We start from the raw sequence: 26748 nt of genomic DNA, 5'->3' as shown, positions 1-26748 counted from the left end.
TAAAAGTCGTTTGCAGCGCGCTTGATTCGGATATAGCGCGCGGCGCCGACGCGTGCTTCGCCAGAGGCTCTATTTTACAGCGCAACCACGAAGCCGAAAAACAACCCTTCACCAGAGGCTGTAAAATAGAGCTCCACAAACAAGTTTCTTCAACATTCATAGAACAAACAAGATCAAACAAGGCTACAAATAAATCGAAAAATTCAACTAAATTATCTGTGCATTATCCATGTAGCTAGAAATTGATATAGCTAGCAAGCTAGCAATCGAATCTCCATGCGCGGCCGGCCGAAATTAGTTCGTGCGTGCATGCGCGGTCACATCAATCGAGTTCGCGCGCGGCGAGATCGAGTCTAGCTAGCCACAACAATCGAAATCGAGTCGTGTACTGCGTGCGCGGCCGGTGGAGCTCGCGAGCGCGGCGGCCAACGGAGCTCGTAGCGCGGCGGCCGGCGGAGCTCGCAGGGGGGCCGACGGAGCTCGCGGCGACGGCGGTCGACGGAGCTCGCGAGGCGGCGGTCGACGGAGCTCGCGGGCGGCGGCCGGCGGAGCTCGCGGGGAGGCCGGCGGAGCTCGCAACACGGCGGCCGACGGAGCTCGCACGGCGGCCGGTGGAGCTCGCGAGGAGGCGGCCGACGGAGCTCGCAGGGCGGCCGATGGAGCTCGCGGGCGGCGGCGGCGGAGCTCGGTGGGGAGGCGGCCGGCGAAGCTTGCGGCACGGCGGCCGGTGGAACTCGCGATGCGGCGGTCGGCGAGAGCGAGCAGTTTCTTTTCGCGCGAGCGGTTCCGGCTACAGCGCGCGGTAGCCGGCGCACTAGATATGCCGCTTTGGATAGCGCAAACTACCGCGCGCACTAAAATATTTACAGCGCGATCTATTTTACAGCGTCCGCTGGAGGGCGCAAAAACACGTTTGACGCTGTATATTGGCAGTTTTTTTAGCGCGCGCCCAGTTTACAGCCTCTGTTGGAGATGCTCTTAGTACACGAATCTAAAAGCACCTGGACGGTTGATTAGACTCCTACACATACCGGCAACTGTAAAAACGAGTTTTCGCTAGGAGGTCCCCAAAGCTCTTCCTTCGATTTTTGCCCATTGCGACTCGATCGATCTCGCCGATCTCGGCCGAGAAACAAATCCAAAGAACCAAGATGGGAATAACGCCGAGGACGAGAAGCAGTTCCCCGCCCCCGCCCCCACCTCCGCCGCCCAGGCGCGACCGACTGGATAGCGGCTGCGACGACTACGTGCATAGGCACCATGAGGATCTTCCCCGGTCGCTAGAGCAGAGGGACTGGGCGGCACTGCCCCGCGACGTGCTGTGGGTCATCCTGAGCCTTGTCCCGCAGGCCGACATCCTCCGCGGTGCCGGGCTCGCGTGCGCCTCGTGGCGGCGGCTGGCCCTCGACGAGCCTCTCCTGTGGCGGCGCATCGATCTAGCCACCGACAAAGACGACGACGGACTGCCAGCGGGGTGGCTTGCGACAGCCTGTGCCGCCGTGCGCCGCAGCGCCGGCCGCTGCGAGTCCTTCCGCGGCCGCGTCAACAACAACTTCCTGCTCTTTCTCGCCAACAGGTACGTCTCGCGGCTCATCTCTCACGCACACCTCTCCTGGATCAATCTAGGTATCCTGATCACCACTGCGTTCGTATGCGTGCCTGCTTGCAGCGCACCATCGCTGCGGAGCCTTCACGTGACGAGGCGATTCTACCACATGCCCGGCGTCGAATTCGCCACGGTGCTGGCGAAGAAGCTCTCTATGCTGGAGCAGCTCGTGCTGTCCGGAGGCGAGATCAACGAAGCCTTTTTGATCGCTCTCGCCAACCACTGCCCACGCCTCCAGCTACTCCACGCCGACAGCTGTTGCATCTCGTATCCGATCGGGGGAACGTTGCGTGCGTCGATGGAGAGGAAGATCAAGGATCTCCGGCTGCCGTACATGGTGGCCCCCAGCTGGCCACGGGTGCCCCGCTGGGTTTGACGCTCCTTGGACGGGATATTTGGGCAATTGTTACCAAAATCTGATGGGCTGTGAACCCTTGTGAAGTTGTGATGATCAGATGACGTTTTTTTTTATATTGCTCAGTAAGGCCTCTTTTTCCGTGTGTGTAATATTTTTCAGTGTGTGTAATATTTTTAAAATCATTACATCGTTTTGCAACATTTCTCTATAGTATGCACACCATTTTTGCATACCTTATCCAATATTATAGGAACACATATGTAACATTGGTGCAATCGCTCTCGTAGCTTACATAAAAAAAGTTGAAGAACTTTTCCCATACTTACACAACAAATACAATGCACACATGTAGCGAATCAAAATACCGTATGTACCATCGATAAAATTCCCCAAAAAATAAACCTTCTCAATGGTCATGGAGTCACCACCATGGACAATTTTAGCTCACCTGGTACAAAATCCCCACAGCCTGAAGTCCGTCGGAGTTAAAATAAAGTGAATCCCCAAATCCTCTACCAATCTGCCACACCGAAGATCGAGTGGGGCCAAATCGGGTCAAATCTCTACGTATCCGTTGTGGACGTCGTCTTCTTCGAAACCGGCGGCGAGACGAGCTCACCCTCCATGGCGAGGGGTCTATCCGACAATCACCAAAGGACACATGGAAGGAGCAGTTGGCCGAGCTAGTTGGGGTCAACTCGTTGGGGCCAACAACAGCAACGACCACTTAGACAGATGAACATCGATGGTGGACGTGCGGGCGAAGGAGTATCGATGGCAACCGGCGCAGGAAGACGAGCAACGGTGGTCGGCGTGGGTGGAGCAACTGCGAGTTCGGAAGTGAGAGCTGAGGACCTCCAGCGGCCGAGCTCGTGGTAAATAGTGGCTGCAGGGATCAGGCAGGTGGGTGGGAAACATCGGGAGAGCTGCGGAGATTGCCACCGCGGACGGGGGAGCAACATAAGCCAGCGTAGACGGAGAAGCAGCAGCGAAGGTGGCCAGTTTGGGCAGAGGGAACAACTAGAGCGAGGTACGACTGCGTGAGAGACGTGTGGGAATGATTTTTCCTTTTTTTTTTTTGCTGCTGAATCACAAACGACAAGTGAATGGCAGCTGGTTAACTGCCTTATCTTTGATTCTTCTCATGGCATGGCCTATTGGCTTTTAGGGCACGTACAATCACAAACGCTTAGGTAGACGCTTGTGCGCTAGAAAAAATCAATTCTCAGAACATGTAGGTAAGAGTTTCTCGCTGCAATGAGGAGAGCTAACTAATGCGCTAAAAATGTTCTTTGAGTGCGTGGACAATGCTGCCGATGGTAAGCACCCTAGAAAAAAAGGACGAAGCGCCAGCGCATACATAAACCTATATTCTCGGGATTGGCATGGATTTAGCCCCATGATTGTACCCTAGCGTCTCGCTTTAGTTCCAATTTTCTATAACGCCTGACTCAACGCAAAAATGTGATGCATATAAAAAAGAGAAACGGAAATTCAAAACTAGTCAATGTAACGAAGTCACTTGCAACTTTCAACCAAAGATGAATCCCGATGCATATTAAACATTCAAGTACATTTTTTCGGTTGCAACCCCACTTACAACTACAGAAAATATGAGTTGCAATCCGGCATATACTTGCAAAAATCACAATTTCAACCCCACTTACAATAGAAAAATATCAATTGCAAACCCACTTGTGACTGCAAAAAAACTAAATTACAACCCCATTTGCAATTGATTTTTTGTTGCAACCCAACTTATAACTGGAAATTATAAAGCAACTAAAAAAATCTCAGCTGCAAAAGCACCTGCAGATAGAAAAAAGTTGCGAACCCATTTGCAATGGGAAAAATATCAATTGTTACCCTACTTATAAAAAAAATTCAGTTACAATCCCACTTGTAACAGAAAATCTCATTTGTAAATCTACTCATAACAGGAAATCTCTGTTGTAAAAGCATTTCCAGCAGACGCGCAATAATCCGGCGAGCTAAAAGAAATTTGGACGCCTGTTTTGCTGTTTTTAGGCGCGGGTGTATCAGCAGCATTTTCAGAAGCCCAAAAATATAGCTTGCGGCGCGAGCGCTTTCTCACATGTTAAAAAATAAACGCCACAAACACAATTCAGTGTAAACATCAATCAAATATAGATCAAATGGAGAAATTAAAAAATACGTTAAAAAGCGAATGCATTACAAATACAATAAACTTAAAACAGTGCAACAAACTAAAATACGATAAAAAAAAAAATCTAGAACCTAGTCGAACTCGATGTCAAAGTCCGGCGAACTCGGTGCGGTGGACAAAAACAGATTCGCCGACCGGGGATCGTTCTCGTTGATGGTGGTCGGGTCGAGCGCCTCGCTTCCCTCGCGGCCTCGCGCTGCGTTCACTGCCGCGCGAAGAATGCATTCTCGTCGACGACATCTTGATGGAAGTTTTCGCGCCACGCTGCCATGGCGCGCTCATCCGCCTCGGCTATGGCGAGCCGGCGCTGGGCAGTGGTAAGCTACTTAACATCATCGTTCACTCCACGAATATTCCAATTAACAACACACCAGAAGCAATTATTACTAGAAGTATCAGAAGACTGCATTATACAGGAGCCAACAATGAGCTGAAGTATTACGAGTTCGAAGTAACTTCTCCTCAATGAGATCTGTAGGATCCACTACACACTGCTCCACTCCAATGCGCTGCACTTTGCTTATCTGAAGAATTTTCGGGGTCGGAGCCAATGGAACCTGAGAGGATTTCCTGCGAGAAGGCAGGTTCGGGAGGGCCTGTTCGACGTATCCATTCTTGTCACTACGAACATCACGACGAAGTCCTTTGGTGGAGAGGGGAGCAGAAGCTTTTTGTCGCTTGCCATGCTTAGTGGAAGTGCTCGACGAACTTGACATGGTCATTGCAGCCTCATCTGATGACACAGCTGGACTGTCAACCGAACCCAGTTCCACCTCATCAGTCACATCCTGGGCCTGATCCTCTTCAGAATGCACATATTACTGCACTTTACCAGTTTACCAGCTGCAATTTTCCCCTCAGGCTGATCATATTCAGCATTTGTAAGTTCAGTTTGTATAACCTCTTGGACCATGTCACTGTTAGCATTTTGCCCCTCTGATAGTGCAGTAACCACATTATCTGTTACATCTTCAAACTCCAACTGAAAATTAGTGCCACCAGCACGAACCAAAGCTAAATCACCACCAGTCTGACCAACAACCGCTCTATCTGCACCTTGTTTAATTTCATACATGAGCTCAGCAGATTCAGTAAGAGGGGACGATATTTTGACCCACCGTTTATGGCTAAGACAACGTTGCACTAAATATCTGTAATCTTTGCAATTTCTGCACTTAATCTTCGGACACGCCTCAGTATCATAATATTAAGTGTCCGCATAATTTCAGCGTCCGGATATCCCGCTTGACCCAAATCTTCCATATGCTCAAGCAATTCTTTTGGGTACAACGAGCAGTATTCTCGGGCCAAATCAATGCTGCAACAAATACCCAGCTCAGAATTACGTAAAGATACAGGATTAGAAAATGATCCAAAAAAGATACCCACCGGCGAAGATCTCTCGGGCCGGGCTTCCGACGAGCTAGCAGCTGCGGAAAGGCCTGATCAACATCCTTTTTCACGATAGCTCGATGCAAACTTTCCAAAGAAAAGCCAAATTTAGCTAGCTCCGATTCTGAAGAACGATCACCAATAGCAGGCTGCTTAAGGACGTCCAACTTAGGCTTGAAAAGAATAGGTGAACGCTGTGCCACTTCCACTAACTGAGAAGAAGACCTCCAAGAAATACCATCAGAATGATGCATACCAGATATCCTTCGGTGCACTCCTCGATAGCCAGACCCTATCACCTAGCCCGTAGATGGAATGCCCCACTTCGTTAGAGGCCACCGAAAAACGAAAACGCCGATCAGAAGTTTGGAAAACCTTGAATCCATTTCAGTCACCCACAATGCAAGATTGAAGAGCAAGACCAACTGTCTCCTCCGTTGGAGGAAAAAAGAGGCTGAAGAGAAGGCACCAACCAAGAAGAACCCCAACGAGCCAGAGGAAGGGGAGAAGTGAACCATGAACCATTGATCTAAAGCGCCGACGAACCTGAGCCTCTCAACCACAAGGACGGGGGAGAAGTCCCAGTGAAGAAGAGCCTCCATGTTATCCTAGAACTGGACGCCATTGTTGGTGGAGAGGGTGGAGGTGGGGACTGCCTTCATTCACTGACAAGCTCTAGTAAATATCTGAGTGAGTAAGTTATGGATCGTGGGCTTTTCCATCTCCTGCTTACGGCAATATCTGCTTCTTTTTAGCTGAAGACAAGGGCCCTGGGGAGGATGGGGAGGGAGGAGAGAGCCATCATCGATGCAGTGTCTTGCTGACATTTGTCTTGTGAATTGGTGGAATCGAATCGCACCTTTACCGAAAGAAAAAAAAAACACAACAGCAACAACAACAGCCAGAGAGAATCCAAAGCCTTTGCTCAGTAATTTTCTGTAAAGTATTCTCTGTGTCTGCTTGATGATTGATCTTTACAATCAGTCAAAACGAACATAGACGATTGATTCGCTGAGAATTTTCATACGTTTTCACCACAGCAACAAAAAGAAATTCAAATCTATCAGTTCCATTCGGACTATCGAACTATGCCCATACATGCCCTACAAAACATGCGACCAAAAAATCAGAAAAATCCTATCCCACAAGAAGAGGCAACATAAAAATACAGACCAACACTCAACACAACTCTCAAATTTCTAGCAGCAGCCGTCAGAACCTTAAGAAAAACTCATACAATGACAGCAACAAAAAGGTACACACAGCTTCACAACGTTCTTCACCCTCCATCCTCCAAACGTGCAGTTAGACCAGGGGTACAAAGTACAATAAAGAACAGAGCCAACACAATGTTTTTTCACCAAGATAGTATTGCAAAAAATCAGAGAAATTGCAACGTGCTGCTGGCACAACACATCGAACACACATTTTGAGCAACCTCCTGGATTGTTTAGTTGGTCAGAATTTGCTCGGATGATAACAAGCAGGCAGCCCGATAAAGTGTCAGCGTCGTTCAGTCGCTTAAGTTTCTCGATCAATAGAAAATATGTAGCTATGAAATATAATGTGAAAAATATTCCAAAAAAAACTTTATATATACATAGATGGGGTGTAAAGTTTCTTGATTGACCCTGTATATGTATGGGAATCTTCCTACATCTATTACTGTACTATATTATTCAACGGAAAAAGATTTAAGCAAACATCAATATTCCAAGCGGGCTTACCAAGGATGATATAAGGCATTTATGAAAAGGGGTAAAAATGTTGTAAATCAGAAACAAAAACCTTTGGGCATGTATTAACTGGAGGAGCGAGTGCAAAAGGTCGTGTAGGGAATGAATTTGATGATTTTTGTATTCCTTGACACCATGTCAAAATTGTTGCCTGATTCGAAGTTAATAGTGGACACCCCAACACCCAACAAGAAGAAGAATCCCAAACATGGTGGCCACAACCTGTACTCTGCATTGCACTCACGTCAAAGCTCCACCGTGAAAGCTGGAGATTAGAATGATGATTCGGATCCGCCTGTACTCACACTTGCATATTGAAGGACACCCCCTCTCTCCGTCATGAGAATGATGATTCGGATCCACCGGTACGCGAACCGAGGAACATCGACCACCTCAAGTTTGGCAATCCCATAGTTGTACTCAATGATTCTGGTGCTCAGCGTACAAAGAAAGTATACATTATTTCCAAGAATGATGCTTGGCCCATCTCAACAATGTCATCTGGGCGCACAATATCGATTGGATTGTCTTGCTCCACATAGTAATCATGTTCGTACATCATATCGCCCCATTTCTAAACTACACACCAACAAAAACTATTATCACATCGTTGGTGATTACGAAGAACACAATGGATTCACGATAATGACACATGAGGTCGTTGCAACCATAAGCACCACGGAGCAGCACTGCGATCCAGTGGTCCACGATGAGCTCGTCCTCTCATGTGTGCCCTACATGTTTCTCCTTGGTGATCGGGTCGCAAATGATGAATAACGTGCCGTTGTGGAAGAAGTCATTGTCATGGATTGCATCGAGATGTGAAGCTCGGTTGCAAATGGAATATGGGATAAAGTTGAAGCTGTCCCGCACTCTTGTGCTTCCTAAGAAGCCAAGAACAGCAGGTGTCGGGTGCAACACACAATTGCAGCAGAGGAATTCTTAATAGCAGATATACCAACACCAGAACTTGCTGACACACACGACCCCACGGGGTTTCGAAGGCATGTGTGGGCAGAAAATTCTGACGCCCGCGCGCATTCTGCAGCCAAAAATTACTCCAACGCAACCATGAGCTGCAACCCACACCTGCCCAAGGAAACTCATGGGTGCAAGACAACTCCAATAACTTTGCCCTCGCCTCCACGAACCATCTACAACCCAACTCTATCGTAAGCAAGTAAGAGGCCTTTGACAAACCAAGGCCATGCCCGATTCCACAATAGCATGTCACTCATCATCTGGGACCCGATCACCAATGAGAAGCATGTAGTGTGCATGCCACAAGATGAGCCAATCGTGGACCATTGGAGCGCAATACTGATCTGCGGTGGTTACGGCTGCAACAATCTTGCAGTGGTTACAGCTGCAACAACCTGTGGTACCATGACCACACAAACCGATCGTGGTCTTCGTGGGAACCAAAGACATGATGTAAACTTTCATCCGTATCGAGTTTAAGAAATGGGACGGTGTAATGTATGTATACAACGAGTATGTAAAGCAAGAGAAATCAATTCATATTGTGCGCCCAGATCATATCGTCAATACGGGGCCAAGTGTTGTCCTAGAAAATGTGATATACTTGTACGCTAAGAAAAAGGATCGTTGAGTACAACTATGGCATTGAAAAAAAAACTTGAGGTGGTCGATGCTCCTCTATTCGCATAACGATGGATCTAGACCACCTTCTCATGAAAGCAAAAGAGGGTGTTGTTGGATATGCAAATGTGATCGGCTTTGAACTCCATTTTTTGGCCGAGGGAGTTACTGTAGCCATTGGAACTAGTATATCGTAGCAAGATAATTTTTAAAAAAGACTACATGAAAAAAAAATAAAAAAAAATAAAAGGAATATGATACGTCTCCGACGTATCGATAATTTCTTATGTTCTATGCCATATTATTGATGATACCTACATGTTTTATGCACATTTTATGTCATATTCTTGTATTTTCTGGAACTAACCTATTAACAAGATGCCGAAGTGCCAGTTGCTGTTTTCTGCTGTTTTTTGTTTCAGAAATCCTAGTAACGAAATATTCTCGGAATTGGGCGAAATCAAAGCCCAGGGGCCTATTTTTCCACGAAGCTTCCAGAAGTCCGAAGACGAGACGAAGAGGGGCCACGAGGGGCCACACCCTAGGGCGGCGCGGCCCCCCCCTTGGCCGCGCGGCCCTGTGGTGTGGGGCCCTCGTGCCGCCTCTTGACCTACCCTTCCGCCTACTTAAAGCCTCCGTGACGAAACCCCCAGTACCGAGAGCCACGATACGGAAAACATTACTGAGACGTCGTCGCCGCCGATCCCATCTCGGGGGATCCAGGAGATCGCCTCCGGCACCCTGCCGGAGAGGGGAATCATCTCCCGGAGGACTCTACGCCGCCATGGTCGCCTCCGGAGTGATGAGTGAGTAGTCTACCCCTGGACTATGGGTCCATAGCAGTAGCTAGATGGTTGTCTTCTCCTCATTGTGCTTCATTGTTAGATCTTGTGAGCTGCCTAACATGATCAAGATCATCTATATGTAATTCTATATGTTGTGTTTGTCGGGATCCGATGGATAGAGAATACTATGTCATGTTAATTATCAAGTTATTATATATGTGTTGTTTATGATCTTGCATGCTCTCCGTTTCTAGTAGAGGCTTTGGCCAAGTTTTTACTTTTAACTCCAAGAGGGAGTACTTATGCTCGATAGTGGGTTCATGCCTGCATTGACACTCGGGACGAGTGACGTAAAGTTCTAAGGTTGTGTTGTGCTTGTTGCCACTAGGGATAAAACATTGGCGCTATGTCCAAGGATGTAGTTGTTGATTACATTACGCACCATACTTAATGCAATTGTCTCGTTGTTAGCAACTTAATACCGGAGGGGGTTCGGATGATAACCTCGAAGGTGGACTTTTTAGGCATAGATGCGGTTGGATGGCGGTCTATGTACTTTGTCGTAATGCCCAATTAAATCTCACTATACTTATCATGTCATGTATGTGCATTGTTATGCTCTCTCTATTTGTCAATTGCCCGACTGTAATTTGTTCACCCAACATGCTTTTATCTTATGGGAGAGACACCTCTAGTGAACTGTGGACCCCGGTCCATTCTTTAATACTGAAATACAAATCTGCTGCAATACTTGTTTTACTTGTTTTCTCCGCAAACAATCATCTTCCACACAATACGGTTAATCCTTTGTTACGGCAAGCCGGTGAGATTGACAACCTCACTCGTTTCGTTGGGGCAAAGTACTTTGGTTGTGTTGTGCAGGTTCCGCGTTGGCGCCGGAATCTCCGGTGTTGCGCCGCACTACATCCCGCCGCCATCAACCTTCAACGTGCTTCTTGACTCCTCTCTGGTTCGATTAAACCTTGGTTTCTAACTGAGGGAAACTTGCCGCTGTGCGCATCACACCTTCCTCTTGGGGTTCCCAACGGACGTGTCAACTACACGCATCAAGCAAATTTCTGGCGCCGTTGCCGGTGAGATCAAGACACGCTGCAAGGGGAGTCTCCACTTCTCAATCTCTTTACTTTGTTTTTGTCTTTCTTTATTTTATTTACTACTTTGTTTGCTGCACTTATATCAAAACACAAAAAAATTAGTTTCTAGCTTTACTTTATTTACTGTCTTGTTTGCTATATCAAAAACACAAAAAAAAATTAGTTTACTTGCATTTACTTTATCTAGTTTGCTTTATTTACTACCGCTAAAATGAGTAATCCCGAAGTTGAAGTTCGTTCATTTAAACAACAAGGGGGAGAATGTTTAAAAGATGCTTGGTATAGAATTAGTGATGCCCATAATAGGTGCACTAAGAAACACTCCACCACTATCCTACTCAGGAATTTTTATGTTGGTATCTCTAGCTGGAATAGATATGTTCTTGATTGTCTCGCGGGAGGTAACTTCCTAGGTGCTCCCGCTTTAGAAGCTAGTTGCATTATTGAGAGTTTATTTGGAACACCACCTGTTAATGAAACTAAAAGTGAAACCTCCCTTGAGGATGTTATGAAAAAATTGGAAACCATAGAGAAAAATTGTAGCGTTGAAACTAAATTGGAAATATTACTGGATAATACTGATAAACTTGATAAAATCCTAGGAGGAATTAATGAAAGGATTGGTACTCTAGAAACTTGTGCTATCCATGATAACCAAACCCATAGAATTGGTAAACTTGAAGAAGCTATGAGAAAATTGGGTTCAACTTTTTCTTCTCTTAAATTTAATGAGAAAGCTTATGTGGGTAAGGAGCAGAAATTCATGTATGTTTCTAAGGTGCCTAAACCAAAGAATTACTATAGGCCTAAAATTGATAAAACTCCCAACACCGCTGGTAATGATGTTGATGCTTCATCTCTTGATGTTACTTGAGTTACACTTTCTGCGCCTAGCTGAAAGGCGTTAAAGAAAAGCGCTTATGGGAGACAACCCATGTTTTTACCTACAGTACTTTGTTTTATATTTGTGTCTTGGAAGTTGTTTACTACTGTAGCAACCTCTCCTTATCTTAGTTTTATGTTTTGTTGTGCCAAGTAAAGTCTTTGATAGAAAAGCAAGTACTAGATTTGGATTACTGCGCAGAAACAGATTTCTTTGCTGTCACGAATCTGGGTCTAATTCTCTGTAGGTAACTCAGAAAATTATGCCAATTTACGTGAGTGATCCTCAGATATGTACGCAACTTTCATTCAATTTGAGCATTTTCGTTTGAGCAAGTCTGGTGGCCTAATAAAATCCATCTTTACGGACTGTTCTGTTTTGACAGATTCTGTCTTTTATTTCGCATTGCCTCTTTTGCTATGTTGGATGAATTTCTTTGATCCACTAATGTCCAGTAGCTTTATGCAATGTCCAGAAGTGTTAAGAATGATTGTGTCACCTCTGAACATGTGAATTTTTATTATGCACTAACCCTCTAATGAGTTGTTTCGAGTTTGGTGTGGAGGAAGTTTTCAAGGGCCAAGAGAGGAGTATGATGCAATATGATTAAGGAGAGTGAAAGCTCTAAGCTTGGGGATGCCCCGGTGGTTCACCCCTGCATATATTAAGAAGACTCAAGCTGTCTAAGCTTGGGGATGCCCAAGGCATCCCCTTCTTCATCGACAACATTATCGGGTTCCTCCCCTGAAACTATATTTTTATTCGGCCACATCTTATGCACTTTGCTTGGAGCGTCGGTTTGTTTTTGTTTTTGTTTTGTTTGAATAAAATGGATCCTAGCATTCACTTTATGGGAGAGAGACACGCTCCGCTGTTGCATATGGACAAATATGTCCTTAGGTTCTACTCATAGTATTCATGGCGAAGTTTTCTCCTTCGTTAAATTGTTATATGGTTGGAATTGGAAAATGCTACATGTGGTAACTCTAAAATGTCTTGGATAATTTGATACTTGGCAATTGTTGTGCTCATGTTTAAGCTCTTGCATCATATACTTTGCACCCATTAATGAAGAAATACTTAGAGCTTGCTAATTTGGTTTGCATATTTAGTTTCTCTAGAGTCTAGATAACATCTAGTATTGAGTTTTGAACAACTAGGAAGACGGTATGGAGTCTTATAATGTTTACCATATGTCTTTTATGTGAGTTTTGCTGTACCGTTCATCCTTGTGTTTGTTTCAAATAACCTTGCTAGCCTAAACCTTGTATCGAGAGGGAATACTTCTCATGCATCCAAAATCCTTGAGCCAACCACTATGCCATTTGTGTCCACCATACCTACCTACTACATGGTATTTATCCGCCATTCCAAAGTAAATTGCTTGAGTGCTACCTTTAAAATTCCATCATTCACCTTTGCAATATATAGCTCATGGGACAAATAGCTTAAAAACTATTGTGGTATTGAATATGTACTTATGCACTTTATCTCTTATTAAGTTGCTTGTTGAGCGGTAACCATGTTTCTGGGGACGCCATCAACTATTTCTTGTTGGATATCATGTGAGTTGCTATGCATGTCCGTCTTGTCTGAAGCAAGAGAGATCTACCACCTTCATGGTTGGAGCATGCATGTTGTTAGAGAAGAACTTTGGGCCGCTAACTAAAGCCATGATTCATGGTGGAAGTTTCGGTCTTGGACATATATCCTCAATCTCATATGAGAATAATAATTGTTGCCACATGCTTATGCATAAAAGAGGAGTCCATTATCCGTTGTCCATGTTGTCCCAGTATGGATGTCTAAGTTGAGAATAATCAAAAGCGAGAAATCCAAAATGCGAGCTTTCTCCTTAGACCTTTGTACAGGCGGCATGGAGGTACCCCATTGTGACACTTGGTCAAAACATGTGCATTGCAAAGATCCGGTAGTCCAAGTTAATTAGGACAAGGTGCGGGCACTATTAGTATACTATGCATGAGACTTGCAACTTGTAAGATATAATGTACATAACTCATATGCTTTATTACTACCGTTGACAAAATTGTTTCATGTTTTCAAAATAAAAGCTCTAGCACAAATATAGCAATCGATGCTTTCCTCTTTGAAGGACCATTCTCTTTACTTTTATGTTGAGTCAGTTCACCTATCTCTCTCCACCTCAAGAAGCAAACACTTGTGTGAACCGTGCATTGATTCCTACATATTTGCATATTGTACTTGTTATATTACTCTATGTTGACTATTATCCATGAGATATACATGTTACAAGTTGAAAGCAACCGCTGAAACTTAATCTTCCTTTGTGTTGCTTCAATACCTTTACTTTGATTTATTGCTTTATGAGTTAACTCTTATGCAAGACTTATTAATACTTGTCTTGAAGTACTATTCATGAAAAGTCTTTGCTTTATGATTCACTTGTTTACTCATGTCATCACCATTGTTTTGATCGCTGCATCCACTACATATGTTTACAAATAGTATGATCAAGGTTATGATGGCATATCACTTCAGAAATTATCTTTGTTATCGTTTTACCGCTCGGGACGAGCGTAACTAAGCTTGGGGATGCTTGATACGTCTCCGACGTATCGATAATTTCTTATGTTCTATGCCATATTATTGATGATACCTACATGTTTTATGCACATTTTATGTCATATTCTTGCATTTTCTGGAACTAACCTATTAACAAGATGCCGAAGTGCCAGTTGCTGTTTTCGCTCGTTTTTGGTTTCGTAAATCCTAGTAACGAAATATTCTCGGAATTGGGCGAAATCAAAGCCCGGGGCCTATTTTTCCACGAAGCTTCCGGAAGTCCGAAGACGAGACGAAGAGGGGCCACGAGGGGCCACACCCTAGGGCGGCGCGGCCCCCTTGGCCGCGCGGCCCCGTGGTGTGGGGCCCTCGTGCCGCCTCTTGACCTACCCTTCCGCCTACTTAAAGCCTCCGTGACGAAACCCCCGCACCGAGAGCCACGATACGGAAAACATTACCGAGACGCCGTCGCCGCCGATCCCATCTCGGGGGATCCAGAGATCGCCTCCGCACCTCGCCGGAGAGGGGAATCATCTCCCGGAGGACTCTACGCCGCCATGGTCGCCTCCGGAGTGATGAGTGAGTAGTCTACCCCTGGACTATGGGTCCATAGCAGTAGCTAGATGGTTGTCTTCTCCTCATTGTGCTTCATTGTTAGATCTTGTGAGCTGCCTAACATGATCAAGATCATCTATATGTAATTCTATATGTTGTGTTTGTCGGGATCCGATGGATAGAGAATACTATGTCATGTTAATTATCAAGTTATTATATATGTGTTGTTTATGATCTTGCATGCTCTCCGTTTCTAGTAGAGGCTCGGCCAAGTTTTTACTTTTAACTCCAAGAGGGAGTACTTATGCTCGATAGTGGGTTCATGCCCGCATTGACACCGGGACAAGTGATGTAAAGTTCTAAGGTTGTGTTGTGCTCGTTGCCACTAGGGATAAAACATTGGCGCTATGTCCAAGGATGTAGTTGTTGATTACATTACGCACCATACTTAATGCAATTGTCTCGTTGTTAGCAACTTAATACCGGGGGGGTTCGGATGATAACCTGAAGGTGGACTTTTTAGGCATAGATGCAGTTGGATGGCGGTCTATGTACTTTGTCGTAATGCCCAATTAAATCCCACTATACTTATCATGTCATGTATGTGCATTGTTATGCTCTCTCTATTTGTCAATTGCCCGACTGTAATTTGTTCACCCAACATGCTTTTATCTTATGGGAGAGACACCTCTAGTGAACTCGTGGACCCCGGTCCATTCTTTAATACCGAAATACAAATCTGCTGCAATACTTGTTTTACTCGTTTTCTCTGCAAACAATCATCTTCCACACAATACGGTTAATCCTTTGTTACAGCAAGCCGGTGAGATTGACAACCTCACTCGTTTCGTTGGGGCAAAGTACTTTGGTTGTGTTGTGCAGGTTCCGCGTTGGCGCCGGAATCTCCGGTGTTGCGCCGCACTACATCCCGCCGCCATCAACCTTCAACGTGCTTCTTGACTCCTACTGGTTCGATTAAACCTTGGTTTCTAACTGAGGGAAACTTGCCGCTGTGCGCATCACACCTTCCTCTTGGGGTTCCCAACGGACGTGTCAACTACACGCATCAGAATATCGTATAGAAAATACATTCAAATTTATAAAATGAAGAACACGGCAAATACTTACAAAGAACACACCCAACAAATACTTACAAAGTACAGGTAATAATAGATAGCATTTCAACTATAAATATGAGTTCTGGTTACCACATCACATCACAGGCATCTCGGATATACTTCATCATTTCTTTGGTTGTGTTTGCTGGGTGTGTTCACCATAAGTATTTGCTGTGTTCTTCATTTTATAAATTTGAATGTATTTTCTATACGATCTTCCTCTTATTGTTTTTCATTTTTTTCATGTAGTCTTGTTTTAAAATTGTATTGCTACAAACTTGTGCCAACGATGTACGATCTTCCAGAGAGGAACTTTACCATAATGAATGTTCGGATATACTATTTCTTATTTTAAAGGCCGATTATCTGCGGGGCCAGAGTCTACCGGAGGACCGCGTACAAGCAATTCAAGGGAATTGGCGGGATTTTTACTTAACGAGGTCATACATAAAGACGGAGAATACCATTGCCGCTAATGTCTCCATTAATCTAGTGATCTCCATGTAATTAGATAGAAACTATAACAAATTATATATATATATATATATACTCTATTAGACACACAGGGTGTAGAATAATTTATTCTGCTCCCGGGTCGGTCGACCGAGCCGGTACTCCGATGCGGCTCACACCATGGGCAGACTCAGACTCCACCTGTTGTAATTTTTGCTGGTTTATTAGGTTGTCGGTTTCTTTATCCTGGGGATTGGGACGTGCATTCCCCACTCAACCCTGTTTCCAGAAACTGCCGCAATGCGCTCCTCGTAGCTGCACAAATCCGGCGACCTTAAGCTCCCGGCCGCTGCCGCCCGGAGATTCGGCGCCGTATTCGCGTCCTGCTCGTCGACCCCAGCTCCCCAGTTCAATTCCTTCCACTCCCTCGCTGACGTTCGCGAATCCCATGCGGCGCCGAGGGGAGCTGCGCGTGGAGCTCTACCCCGTTGACGACGACGCGTCCACGAGCGGCTACGCCGCCCACCACAAGTATTTGATTTCCTCCATCCAGCCTCTGATTCGCCCCGCTCGCGAGCGCGGTATTCCCATGATGAGCTCGTCGTCGCCACGCATCCTCTCAATCCTCGTCCCTGGACGCCCTCTGCCAGAACTCTCTTCCGCGCTGCTGTAAAGGTAGGCAGTCCTCCCTTTCCCGTCATCTTCCGGGGTAATTTTTCGGTGAGGTGGCTCATGTATTCTTGCAGGGAACGGCGGGTGGCGTACCTGGCCACCAGAGCGATCTCCAATTTCGTGGATCCTCTCTTAGCTTCAAGGAACCTACGAAGAAATAATTCCCAAGCAGATTTTAAATAGGTATTGCATATCATCGACTCTATAAGAAACGTTTCATGGACAGCAGTTTTAGATAACTAGCCAAATTTTATCTGCTATTCAGTGGCCCGTCCGATACCTGGATGCTATGGCAATATCAGCGATTCTGTAATTGTGCTGCAAATCAGCGGTTCTGTTTTTTAAATATTGCAATAACATCGATTCTGTAGGATTGTTTCAAGATTGATCTTTAGGTACATGTTGTTTAATGACAGTTGCAGCTATACAGTTTCTAGGGTCTTGCTGTCCTGCTTGTTGGAAATTGCAAATACATATCTAGGAGTAGATTAACAGCAACACTAATAATTCTGTTCGTTGTCCTGCTGTAATGTAATGTTAGTGGTGATTTGGAACTTTGCAAGTGGCATGCTTATGAGTAGATATACATATCTGGCGATACTGCTTCACCCATGATTGTCGCAATTTGCCACGTTAATCACATAGTAGGCTTATATGATATATTTATTGCTCTTTAATTTTGGGTTCTTCTCCTTGAATATTATGTGACCCTGGGTGAGGAAGATAATTGTTTTCCAAGTTATTATTGAACAAAGGACCCCTCAAGGAACTACTTTTTTGTCGTTCACAATAGTAGGATATTGTTATTGTGCCGATTCAATCTGACGGACTACTTCCTTTCTCGAAGCATTGTCGTGGTTCTTTCAATTCCAAGGGAAAGAATGTTAAGAAGCTAGAAAAAAGAATGTTAAGAAGCCAAAAAAATATCTGTATGTAGAGAAATAATAATTGTTGCAGTGTTCAATAATCTAGGTTTAAATTCACGTGAATCTGCCAACCTTATGAATGGGGATATTGCCTATTTTGAGGGGTTTTAATCTCTACTTGAGCTTACAAATTTAGCATCTTTTATTGAAAATTCTTGAACAAGCATAATCTGTCTTTACTACCCAGGCTTAGATTCTGTATAGTAGATCCATATCATCATTTTACTGAAGTATCAAATTGGTCAGATCCAGAGGGGGTGTACAGACCAAAATCAAAATGGCAAACTTTTCTCTATACCATTTATTTTCTTCTAATTTGTGGAAATTGGTTGTATTGTGTGTAAGCTCCTTCAGAAAACGAACTTATTTTATGTTGTTTGTAATAAAGCAACATCCCTAGTAACTTGTGCTAATTGATTCTCCTTATTGTTGCAGCAAGATCACTAGCACACATGCTGATGTGCACCCAATTTCACTGAGGACTCTGCGATGCATCTGTATCCCATACTATACTCAGAATACTCTTTAGGTGGGCAATGCTTCTTTGTCTGAATTTTCTCTTCGTTAAATACTTGGGTAGATGGCATGCTTGATCTGTTATTCTACACTCATTGTTGGCAGGTAGTACGTATACTTTTTAGATTTACCATTATGTGAATGAAATTGTTAGCATACACTAGAAGCTAAATTTTCTTGATGGTCTGGTGTCGATAATTTTATAGAAAATATACATCTTCCCGTGTGCATCAGTATCAGTTCTCGCAATATTTGGTTAAATACACTGATGATTCATATGCATTATTATCTACATCCTTTTTCCATTTATCGCGCACCCATTATGCTATTTGGTCATTTCCATTTCGCCATTTCGGCAGTAGGAGACATTACTTCTAAACTTTGCTCGATATTTATGTCTAGTTGGGCGGACAGCGGGAGGTGGATGGCTTTTGGTGCAACATAAAATGGTATACTAATAGCACATATGCTTCCTTAATGTTAATTATGTTGCTTTATTTGGAAGTGGGTATATGTAGATAACTAGAAATAAAGGAGTACATCTGTCCGGATACCAATAAAGGAATTGGTATATGTGATGGACAGCCCCCTCGGTGTGTTATCTGTTGTCTTCAACAATTTTAACGGCGGGTTCAGTTTTGGCCATAGCGGCACATCCAAGCCCATCGTCGAGCAACTTGCTTCCCCAGTTGCCACAAATTACTTGCAGATTGTTATTTCGAGTTTGAGTCAGCCTTTTGCTTATTGGTTGGGTAACGATCTGACCCTTTGATGATATTATCCAATTGCCAGGCTGACAGCGGGAAACATGGATGCATCAGAGGATTGGAAGATGCACTACAATGGCCGATACTGGAGCTCCCGTCCCCACCAAAGGCCTCAGGCACCCAATGGCAGTGGCGCCTTGGCTCTTACCGGTGACTGCAGCAGCAGCGTACCAGATATCAGCTCCCTAGACAAGTCTCTTCAGCACTGCTTCCTTGTGGACTAGCTGACTATCACAATGCGGCAGAGAAAATTCTAGTGACGGTCAGAACATAAGCTACGGCATGAGCTAGCGTGCAAGACACTGACATAATTGTGTTGGTTAGGTGTGGTCTTTCTCAGGGTAGATAAGCTCTGGGAGTAATCAGCGACAGGAAGCAAACTTTAATTAGTGACTCTAAAAGCCCTCTTTTCAAAAGCTGGAATTTTGTTGTACCTGAGTGAAAATTATGGTGTTCGCTACGGAATTCTTACATTCTGGACAACCAATTCAGTTAGTACTGAATCCTTCGGTGAACAATAGAACAACATATGTTTTCCCAAATTTGAGTATGCCTTGTCCAAACAATTAATCAAATCAGGTTACTAACCATGCAAGTGATGCAAGAAAAGTTCTTATGAAAAAAAAAGCATTGTGCACTATTTGGAATTCGCAAGCTCATCTAATTAGCATATCTTTCGACCATACAAGCATCCATGTGCATATACTTAACCACTAAGGTAGCTAGATCTAGCTAGCACCCTTCAGCTCTAAAAATAAAAACCTTTATAGTCTGCTAGCTACAGAGAGATAAAATTGGCATACATAAGAAATCTGGGAAGTAGGACTTCCAATTACATCGGTTATTTCTTCCAAATTATATTATGTTATCACACAAATCAACATCACACCATATAAAATATGGTATACACTGGGACATAAAAAAAAGTGAATTAAAAAATGTCACGTGCGTGGCATGGATCATTCTTGCGGTACAACAATTCCGGATATGATCTGGTAGATGACGCTAATAGAAGGAAGCTTTCATAAGCAAGAACATTACATGGACAGGACACCACAATAAAGATATTCAGCTATATACATAAGCGCAGTTTGCTTTAGGGAGAGTATGCACAAGGGGAGCTTCAAATCTAGTTTTTTTGATATGGATTTTCATGGATCTGAACTTCTCCAAAGAATCAGGTAAAAGGCCTGGTTTCATTCAAATCAAGTAAGATGACACACGGGAGCTATGTTGGTTCATCTTTATCTGCAATACACAAACTATTGATGAAAACTCACAAGACTAGAAGGATAACATCAAATGGCATTAAGTGGATTAAATGAAAATACCGCGTTAATGATACAATAAAGCTGACTTTCCAACGATCAAGGTCAACATGTTGTACATGAAAGATGGAGCCAAAGGCTCAACATGTGAGCACTTGCTCATGGCAAGGGAAGCAATGGATATAAGATCAAATCTGCCAGAGTTTATAATGGGTATAAAATAACAAACAGTCGGAATAAAAAATAAATACAAGGCATAAGTAATACCTACTCCATCAAACTTCTGTCACATAGGCCAATTTCATGTAGAGTAAATGCGCTAACAAGACTTCAAGAAGAATATGACATACAGTCAGAATAAAAAATAAATACAAGGCACAAGTAATAGTTGCTCCATCAAACTTCGGTCACATAGGTCAATTTCATGTAGAGCAAAGGCGCTAACAAGACTTCAAGAAGAATATGACATACTTCTTTCTTCGGTGGAACTTGAAAGGATAAAGCAGTTTGGAACTCAATGTTTATCTCTCCTGCTGCTCTTCGGTCATTGGGTTAGCGCAAGGAACAACCTTGTTCTGTGATTTCCTCGACCTGGACAATTTCTTTGAGTGGCTCAAAACCATTGGCCTACTAATGTTGGCGGTGGTATTCGTAGCACGAACATCAGACGACATGCACAAAAGCAAGAGAATAAGAGTTACTGAACCATATACAATAAGATCCGCCTATGACATGAAAAATAGCATAAAATTATGAGAATGGTATAATTATATTCCTTTAAAAAAAATGTAGCTGAGTCACCTAGTGTTACTTATCAAACAGGAGCATCCTATATAGGGCATGTTATGCTAGTGAAAAATATGCAGTGAACATGAACTAAGAGTGAAGCAATTGCATCAGGTAATCAGAAACCATTTACAAGGAAAACTGCTACATGACTCTCCAACTATAGTTAAATAGGTGTTGCAGCTTGTTCGGGTTAAGGTTGAGCCTGTCCAAGACAAGCTTGTGACTAACAAGAATGTAGTGTAATATTTTATACAACTCGAAATGGCTAGTACTAACGCAGAACTTTCAGAAAGCATTCAAGTCTGACATAAAAGGGGTATCATTACAAAATCAGATTTCTCGGAATATGATTAATTTTTCATAGTCTCTTTTATAAATGGGACGGTACCACAGCTACCGTGTTCGGTTTCAATAGAGGAGCTTTGTTCAACATGGTAAATTGTTAAGGATGCATTGTCCTCGAATGGACATTTATTTCTCAACTCCATTCCATGTGCTCCATGCTGTGGGTCGATTCACGACCACAGAACACACAGTTATCCTCAGTCGTGATGTGTCTGTGTTGTAATTGTTCTCCCGTTGGCAGGCAATCAAGTATCATCTGCCAGAGTACAATTTTCATCTTGTTGGGAGCCTGGGTCGCCCACAACCTTTTCCGGTTCTTAGTCTCTATAGCTCTGTCATGTAATACCTTGTCCCGAATCAGTACGGGAAGAAAAGAAAGATTCAGTTCTGGCCAAATTGTAAGCATGACAGTTTGTGCTTCCGAGTTCCACTAGACTTACTATTTGTTCTCTCTAGATCCAACTTCACTCATCCCTGTGCAAAAAATAAAACATATCCTGCCTCTCTTGGCTCTCGCATTTTTTCAGAGGTGTTTAATATACAATTGGTTATACTCATTCTAACAGGAATGATCTATCAATCCTAGAGCTTAACCTCTGAAATGACATTTGCCAAGTGTTGAAGATGGGGATGATAGAATAGTGGTTGGTAGTTTGAACCTGAATCAGTGCATCTACTTACCAGATGAACTGACCGGAAAGAGGCCAGGGGTAAAGTTAAGAGTTTTCTTTGCATATTATGAAGAGTATTATGTAACTGGCATCCTGCTAGGTGATTTAAATAAAAAACTTACAGAGAACGGAATGGCCAGCTACCGTACCTTTCTTTGCATATTATGAAGAGTATTATGTAACTGGCATCCTGCTAGGTGATTTAAATAAAAAACTTACAGAGAACGGAATGGCCAGCTACCGTACCTTACGTTGAAGCCCATGGGCGCGCTGGCCATGAATCGACCCACAACACGGCTCAGGGGGCCTGCTGCTCACCATGATGCATCCCGCAGGAACCACCCGATGTGCCAATGCCGAGGCTACCCTCAGCCACCACCCACCGCGTGGACGAACCAGGTTGCTGACGCCGCCACACTGCCATGGCAGCATTGCCCCGAGATGACATGAAACCTACATAGATCTAATAATGCTTATGTTTATCATCTGAATCTTGTATTGCTTAGTCTAATAGTGAACATCTGATTGGGTCCAGAACAAAAGAAAATTAAGCTCAACCTGAGGAATCAAGAATCATAGACACACACAACAGGATAAGTAGCTCTATTTTATGGGAAGACGCATAAAGAATAGTAGCAGGATTTGAGGCAGCCGTAGGTCTAATCTGGAGACAAAAGTTGTTTCTGATTTTTCCCTGACATCTAATCTTACCTAGCGGACAGATCCCCACATCATTGCTGAAAAAAAATTCAGTCTTGGGCTGACATAAGAGAAGGCGCACATATCAGATCTTGCGTAGGCTATAACTAAATTCGTGGACGCCGATTGAAAACAAGCAAAGCTTCATGTAGCTTGTAAGGGGATCGATAGTACGCACCTAATCCGAGGGTGAGGCTGCCGAAGTCACCAGTTGCCGCCATCCAACAGCCGCTCGTCCCCTTCCACTCCAATGGGAATTGGTTCTGTTGAAGCCAATCACACCAAACCGCCATTTCACCTGCTGCCATCCAACAGCCGCTTCGGACGACCGACCACAAGGCTGCTGATTTCACCTGCTGCCGCCGCCGACGCTATCTAGGACAGGGTCAGCGCAGCCGTCGCTCACTTCGCTACTGAGCCCGCCCACCTCTCGCCGCCGTCCGCGCATCCTCTCGCCGTTGTGCAAATTTCGATTCCCCAACCGCTCACCGTCGACGCACTCCATTAGGAAACCCAAGAGGAAAAGGAGGTGCGGCTGGGCAGTGGGCTAGCTCCCAAACCCACGACCCCGAATAAGAAACGGTCCCTGCCAAAAAAATATTATGGGAGACAGTACGGTGCTGTAAATTTACATCACACGTAAAACGGGCTCCTGCGCGCTAAACTGATGGAGCGCTCCGCGCGGGGCAGATGGAGCCGCTCCTGCGTAGGCCGACCGGGGTGCAGAATAATATTCTGCCCCCAGGGAGTCAAATAGCGCGTCTATATATATATATATATATATATATATATATGGGAAATATCCAGCTATCTAGGTGGATAGCTACGCATAGCAATCTAACCATTCAAATTTTCTATAGAGCATTCTCCACCCTACATCTAAACTGACGGCGTTACTTTTCCTCTCCGACCAAAACCCACCTCCCACCTAACTCTCTCTCTCCTAGTTGAAAACAAAACGCCGAAGCAAGCTCCGGGAGCAACACGAGCCAAACCAAATCACTGTCCTCCTCCCTCAAGCCGATGCGAAACCGGACGCCGCCGGCCGCGCGCGCGCGGCCGCCGTACACGCGCAGTTGCTCATGCCGCCGGCCGCGCGAAGTTGCTCCCGCCGCGGGCTCGGGCGGCGGCCCCCTCCCTCCTCTGTACCTCGGTTTGGATTTGGTTTCGTTCGCCCTTGTGCGTGGCCGCGAGGAAGGGGATGTGCCGCGACTCTGTGTGCTCTATGTTTTCTTTCTTCTTTTTGGCTGCCCCCGTGTTTTCTTTTTCCCAAGCCTGGAGGCTAGTAGTTCGGTTCTTATCTCCAATCATTTTCTTCGTTGGTTCAGTTTTTATTTGCTGCTATTAGGACGAGGCCATGGATATCTGTCCAAGCTGGCTTACGAGCTGAACGGCCGGGCATGGATGTTGAGGTTTGGCTGCCGCTCGCATCTCGCTGCAGCCGCGCCGCCATCTTCTTAGTCACAGCCGATGCCGACATGAGGTGGTCAATGCGGTTATGGTCTGCAGATATTTTCCGATCTGGTTTTGTAGATTTTTCTCCGATCCGGATTTGTAGATTTTTCTCCGATCCGGATCTGCAGCTTAATGGAGTTGGATGTCGAGCAAGTGGAGGCAGTTGGAATCCTAACCTGAGATTTTGTTTTTTATTTCCATTTGTGAGGGTGGAAACGTCAAGGAGATGTCGGCTTAGTTCGTGAAATCAAGATGGCCTCCAACCATGACAAGTCAAGCGTCCGTGCCGGAGAGGCGAGGCCTACACCGAGGTGACGATCTCGATGGGATGCTCCATATGTGTTATGTCCCGAAATATTTCCATGGTTCGCTCGTTGCAGGGAGAAGGCCGGGCAGGTGACCGGCGCGACCAAGGACAAGGCGTGCCGAGCCAAGGAGCGGGCGGCTGCCGCCGTGGGGCACGCGATGGGGAAGGGGCAAGACGTCACGGAGGTCGGGAGGCAGAAGGCCGGCGAGGCTGGCAACAAGGCCGGCAACCTGTGCGGGCCAGCACCTCTCCGTTTCAGGCACCATTGCCACCACACTGATCCGTTCCCCTCAAGCTACACCTTGCGATTCATCTCTCTGATTCTTGATTTTTTGTGATGTCCGATTCTCGAGTTCACTAGTTTTTTTTGCGGTCTCTTGTTCGTGACTTTTGATTCTTTTGAATGTGGTCGGGATTATTATCTAGCGATTCTTTTGTTCCCATGAGAATTTCATGTTTGTTTTTGAACATTATTCTTGGTGGTTGTCAGATCAAGCTGCAAAGAAGTTCCCAGATTTACACCGTTTTCATTTTCTTGAATTTATGAGATTGTGTGGTAATCGGGACCGTTGGTTAAATTGTTGGTTTTTCTTGTAGATTCACCGTAATGTACTGAAGGGGACTCGCGGGCCTGGTGGCCGAGGAGGTTCGTCGATGCCGGTGCGGTGGCCCCTGCTTCCCTCCCCACCACGGTCTCCTCCTGCGGGCTGCAGCTCGCTCCATGGCGCCATGGCCACCAGGGCTCTCCATCCCGTAGCTCATACGGGAGGCACGGGCGGGGCGTCTCATCCAATCCTTCCAGCATTTTTTCTAATCCTTTTTCAGTTCGTGGTCTTCTTTTATTTTGATTATTGTTCTGCAAAAAATTGAGGAGTGTAACCTATGTTCCCATAAAAATGGTTCTGGATTGTTGATGATGCGACTTGCGAGAGCCGCGGATTGATCGGAGGCGGAGGCGCGGCTCAGCCCTCCTACCCATGGCTCCTACCTCCTCTTTTGTGATTTTTTCTTTTCTAAACATGTGATTTTTTCCTTTCTGAACACCGTTTTCTTGCAAGTTCATTTTACAGAACACATGTGGAGTTGATTCTTAATTGATTCTGATTTTCTAGGTTGCAGGTACAAAACACCAAAATGACGAGTCAGTCTTGGGTATTACAAGATAATTAACAGACTGCTTTCTTGGACGCACGAGGACTTTTTTTTCACTAGCATAGCTCCACCATGTGCAACTTCACTTTTTTCCTTTTTTTTTCCTCTCATTTTTCTTCCAAGATGAGTTTGTACTGGTGGAATATGAATGTCTACGATTTGGTTTTCATGGTTTTAATGGTGCTTAGGTTACAGGTTCCATGAATTGTGCGTTTCTATTTTTGTTCAGACGGATAAAACAGCGAAATTAAGCTATAATTCTTCAGATTCTTTTTGTTGAGGGGTTCACAATTTTCAGATTCGAAACAGTCAAATAATTTTTTATTTCCATCTAAATTTTCGTGGTGGGCATGCATTTAGCCATAGGTGGAAGCGAGAAAACGGCGCGGCTAGTTAATCTCCGATTTCTTCCAATTTGGATTTTGCTTGACTATTCCGGTGAATTTGGTAAATGTTGATTATGTATTGTACAGGGTGTGTTTCTGATCTATACTCCCTAGATCCCATGTTTATACTGAAGTAAATGGTAAATTTTATGAGAGAAAAAGTTATGTTAATTATATTGTAATGTTTTTATCCAGATCCCGTGTACATACATGTTCTATTACAGAAATGTTTTCTCCGATGCTCAGCTAGCACACGGACGAATCGTTTAATCATGCGCTTGAATAATGATGGTATATCCCCACGTGCAGTATCATTACTACTAATTTACTACTGCTGTACTACGTGGACCTGCCCACTAGGAACAAAATATTCAACCGCGGGGGACACCATCTAACAAATTTTGATGTAGCCTCACTGCTGCAACTGCAAGGATAGGCTCACCTCACCCCCGTGTTTTCC

General features: G+C 44.7%; 3 long non-coding RNA genes across 7 annotated transcripts; 2 read left to right on the top strand and 1 right to left on the bottom strand.

Moving 5' to 3' along the window:
• Positions 1-16608: 16608 nt before the first annotated feature.
• Positions 16609-18132, top strand: LOC124685222. The gene is made up of 3 exons (XR_006997330.1): positions 16609-17010; positions 17082-17190; positions 17273-18132. It is a non-coding gene; the product is annotated as an uncharacterized LOC124685222 (long non-coding RNA).
• Positions 18133-18158: 26 nt separating this feature from the next.
• Positions 18159-19758, top strand: LOC124685223. Of its 2 annotated transcripts, XR_006997332.1 has the most exons (3): positions 18182-18462; positions 18852-18898; positions 19242-19758. It is a non-coding gene; the product is annotated as an uncharacterized LOC124685223 (long non-coding RNA). The 2 variants fall into 2 exon arrangements; XR_006997331.1 differs by lacking the exon at positions 18852-18898 and having other exon boundaries at positions 18159-18462.
• A 907-nt stretch (positions 19759-20665) lies between these two features.
• On the bottom strand, positions 20666-23542 carry LOC124685221. Of its 4 annotated transcripts, none has more exons than XR_006997329.1 (4): positions 23167-23542; positions 23001-23049; positions 22536-22752; positions 20666-22438 (listed from the first exon to the last, which is right to left on the bottom strand). It is a non-coding gene; the product is annotated as an uncharacterized LOC124685221 (long non-coding RNA). The 4 variants fall into 4 exon arrangements; XR_006997327.1 differs by having other exon boundaries at positions 22536-22742; XR_006997328.1 differs by having other exon boundaries at positions 23001-23542.
• Positions 23543-26748: the final 3206 nt, after the last annotated feature.

Source organism: Lolium rigidum, chromosome 1, assembly GCF_022539505.1.
Source record: "Lolium rigidum isolate FL_2022 chromosome 1, APGP_CSIRO_Lrig_0.1, whole genome shotgun sequence".
In the NCBI taxonomy this organism is placed as follows: domain Eukaryota; kingdom Viridiplantae; phylum Streptophyta; class Magnoliopsida; order Poales; family Poaceae; genus Lolium; species Lolium rigidum.
This window is presented reverse-complemented; position numbering and strand designations above follow the sequence as displayed.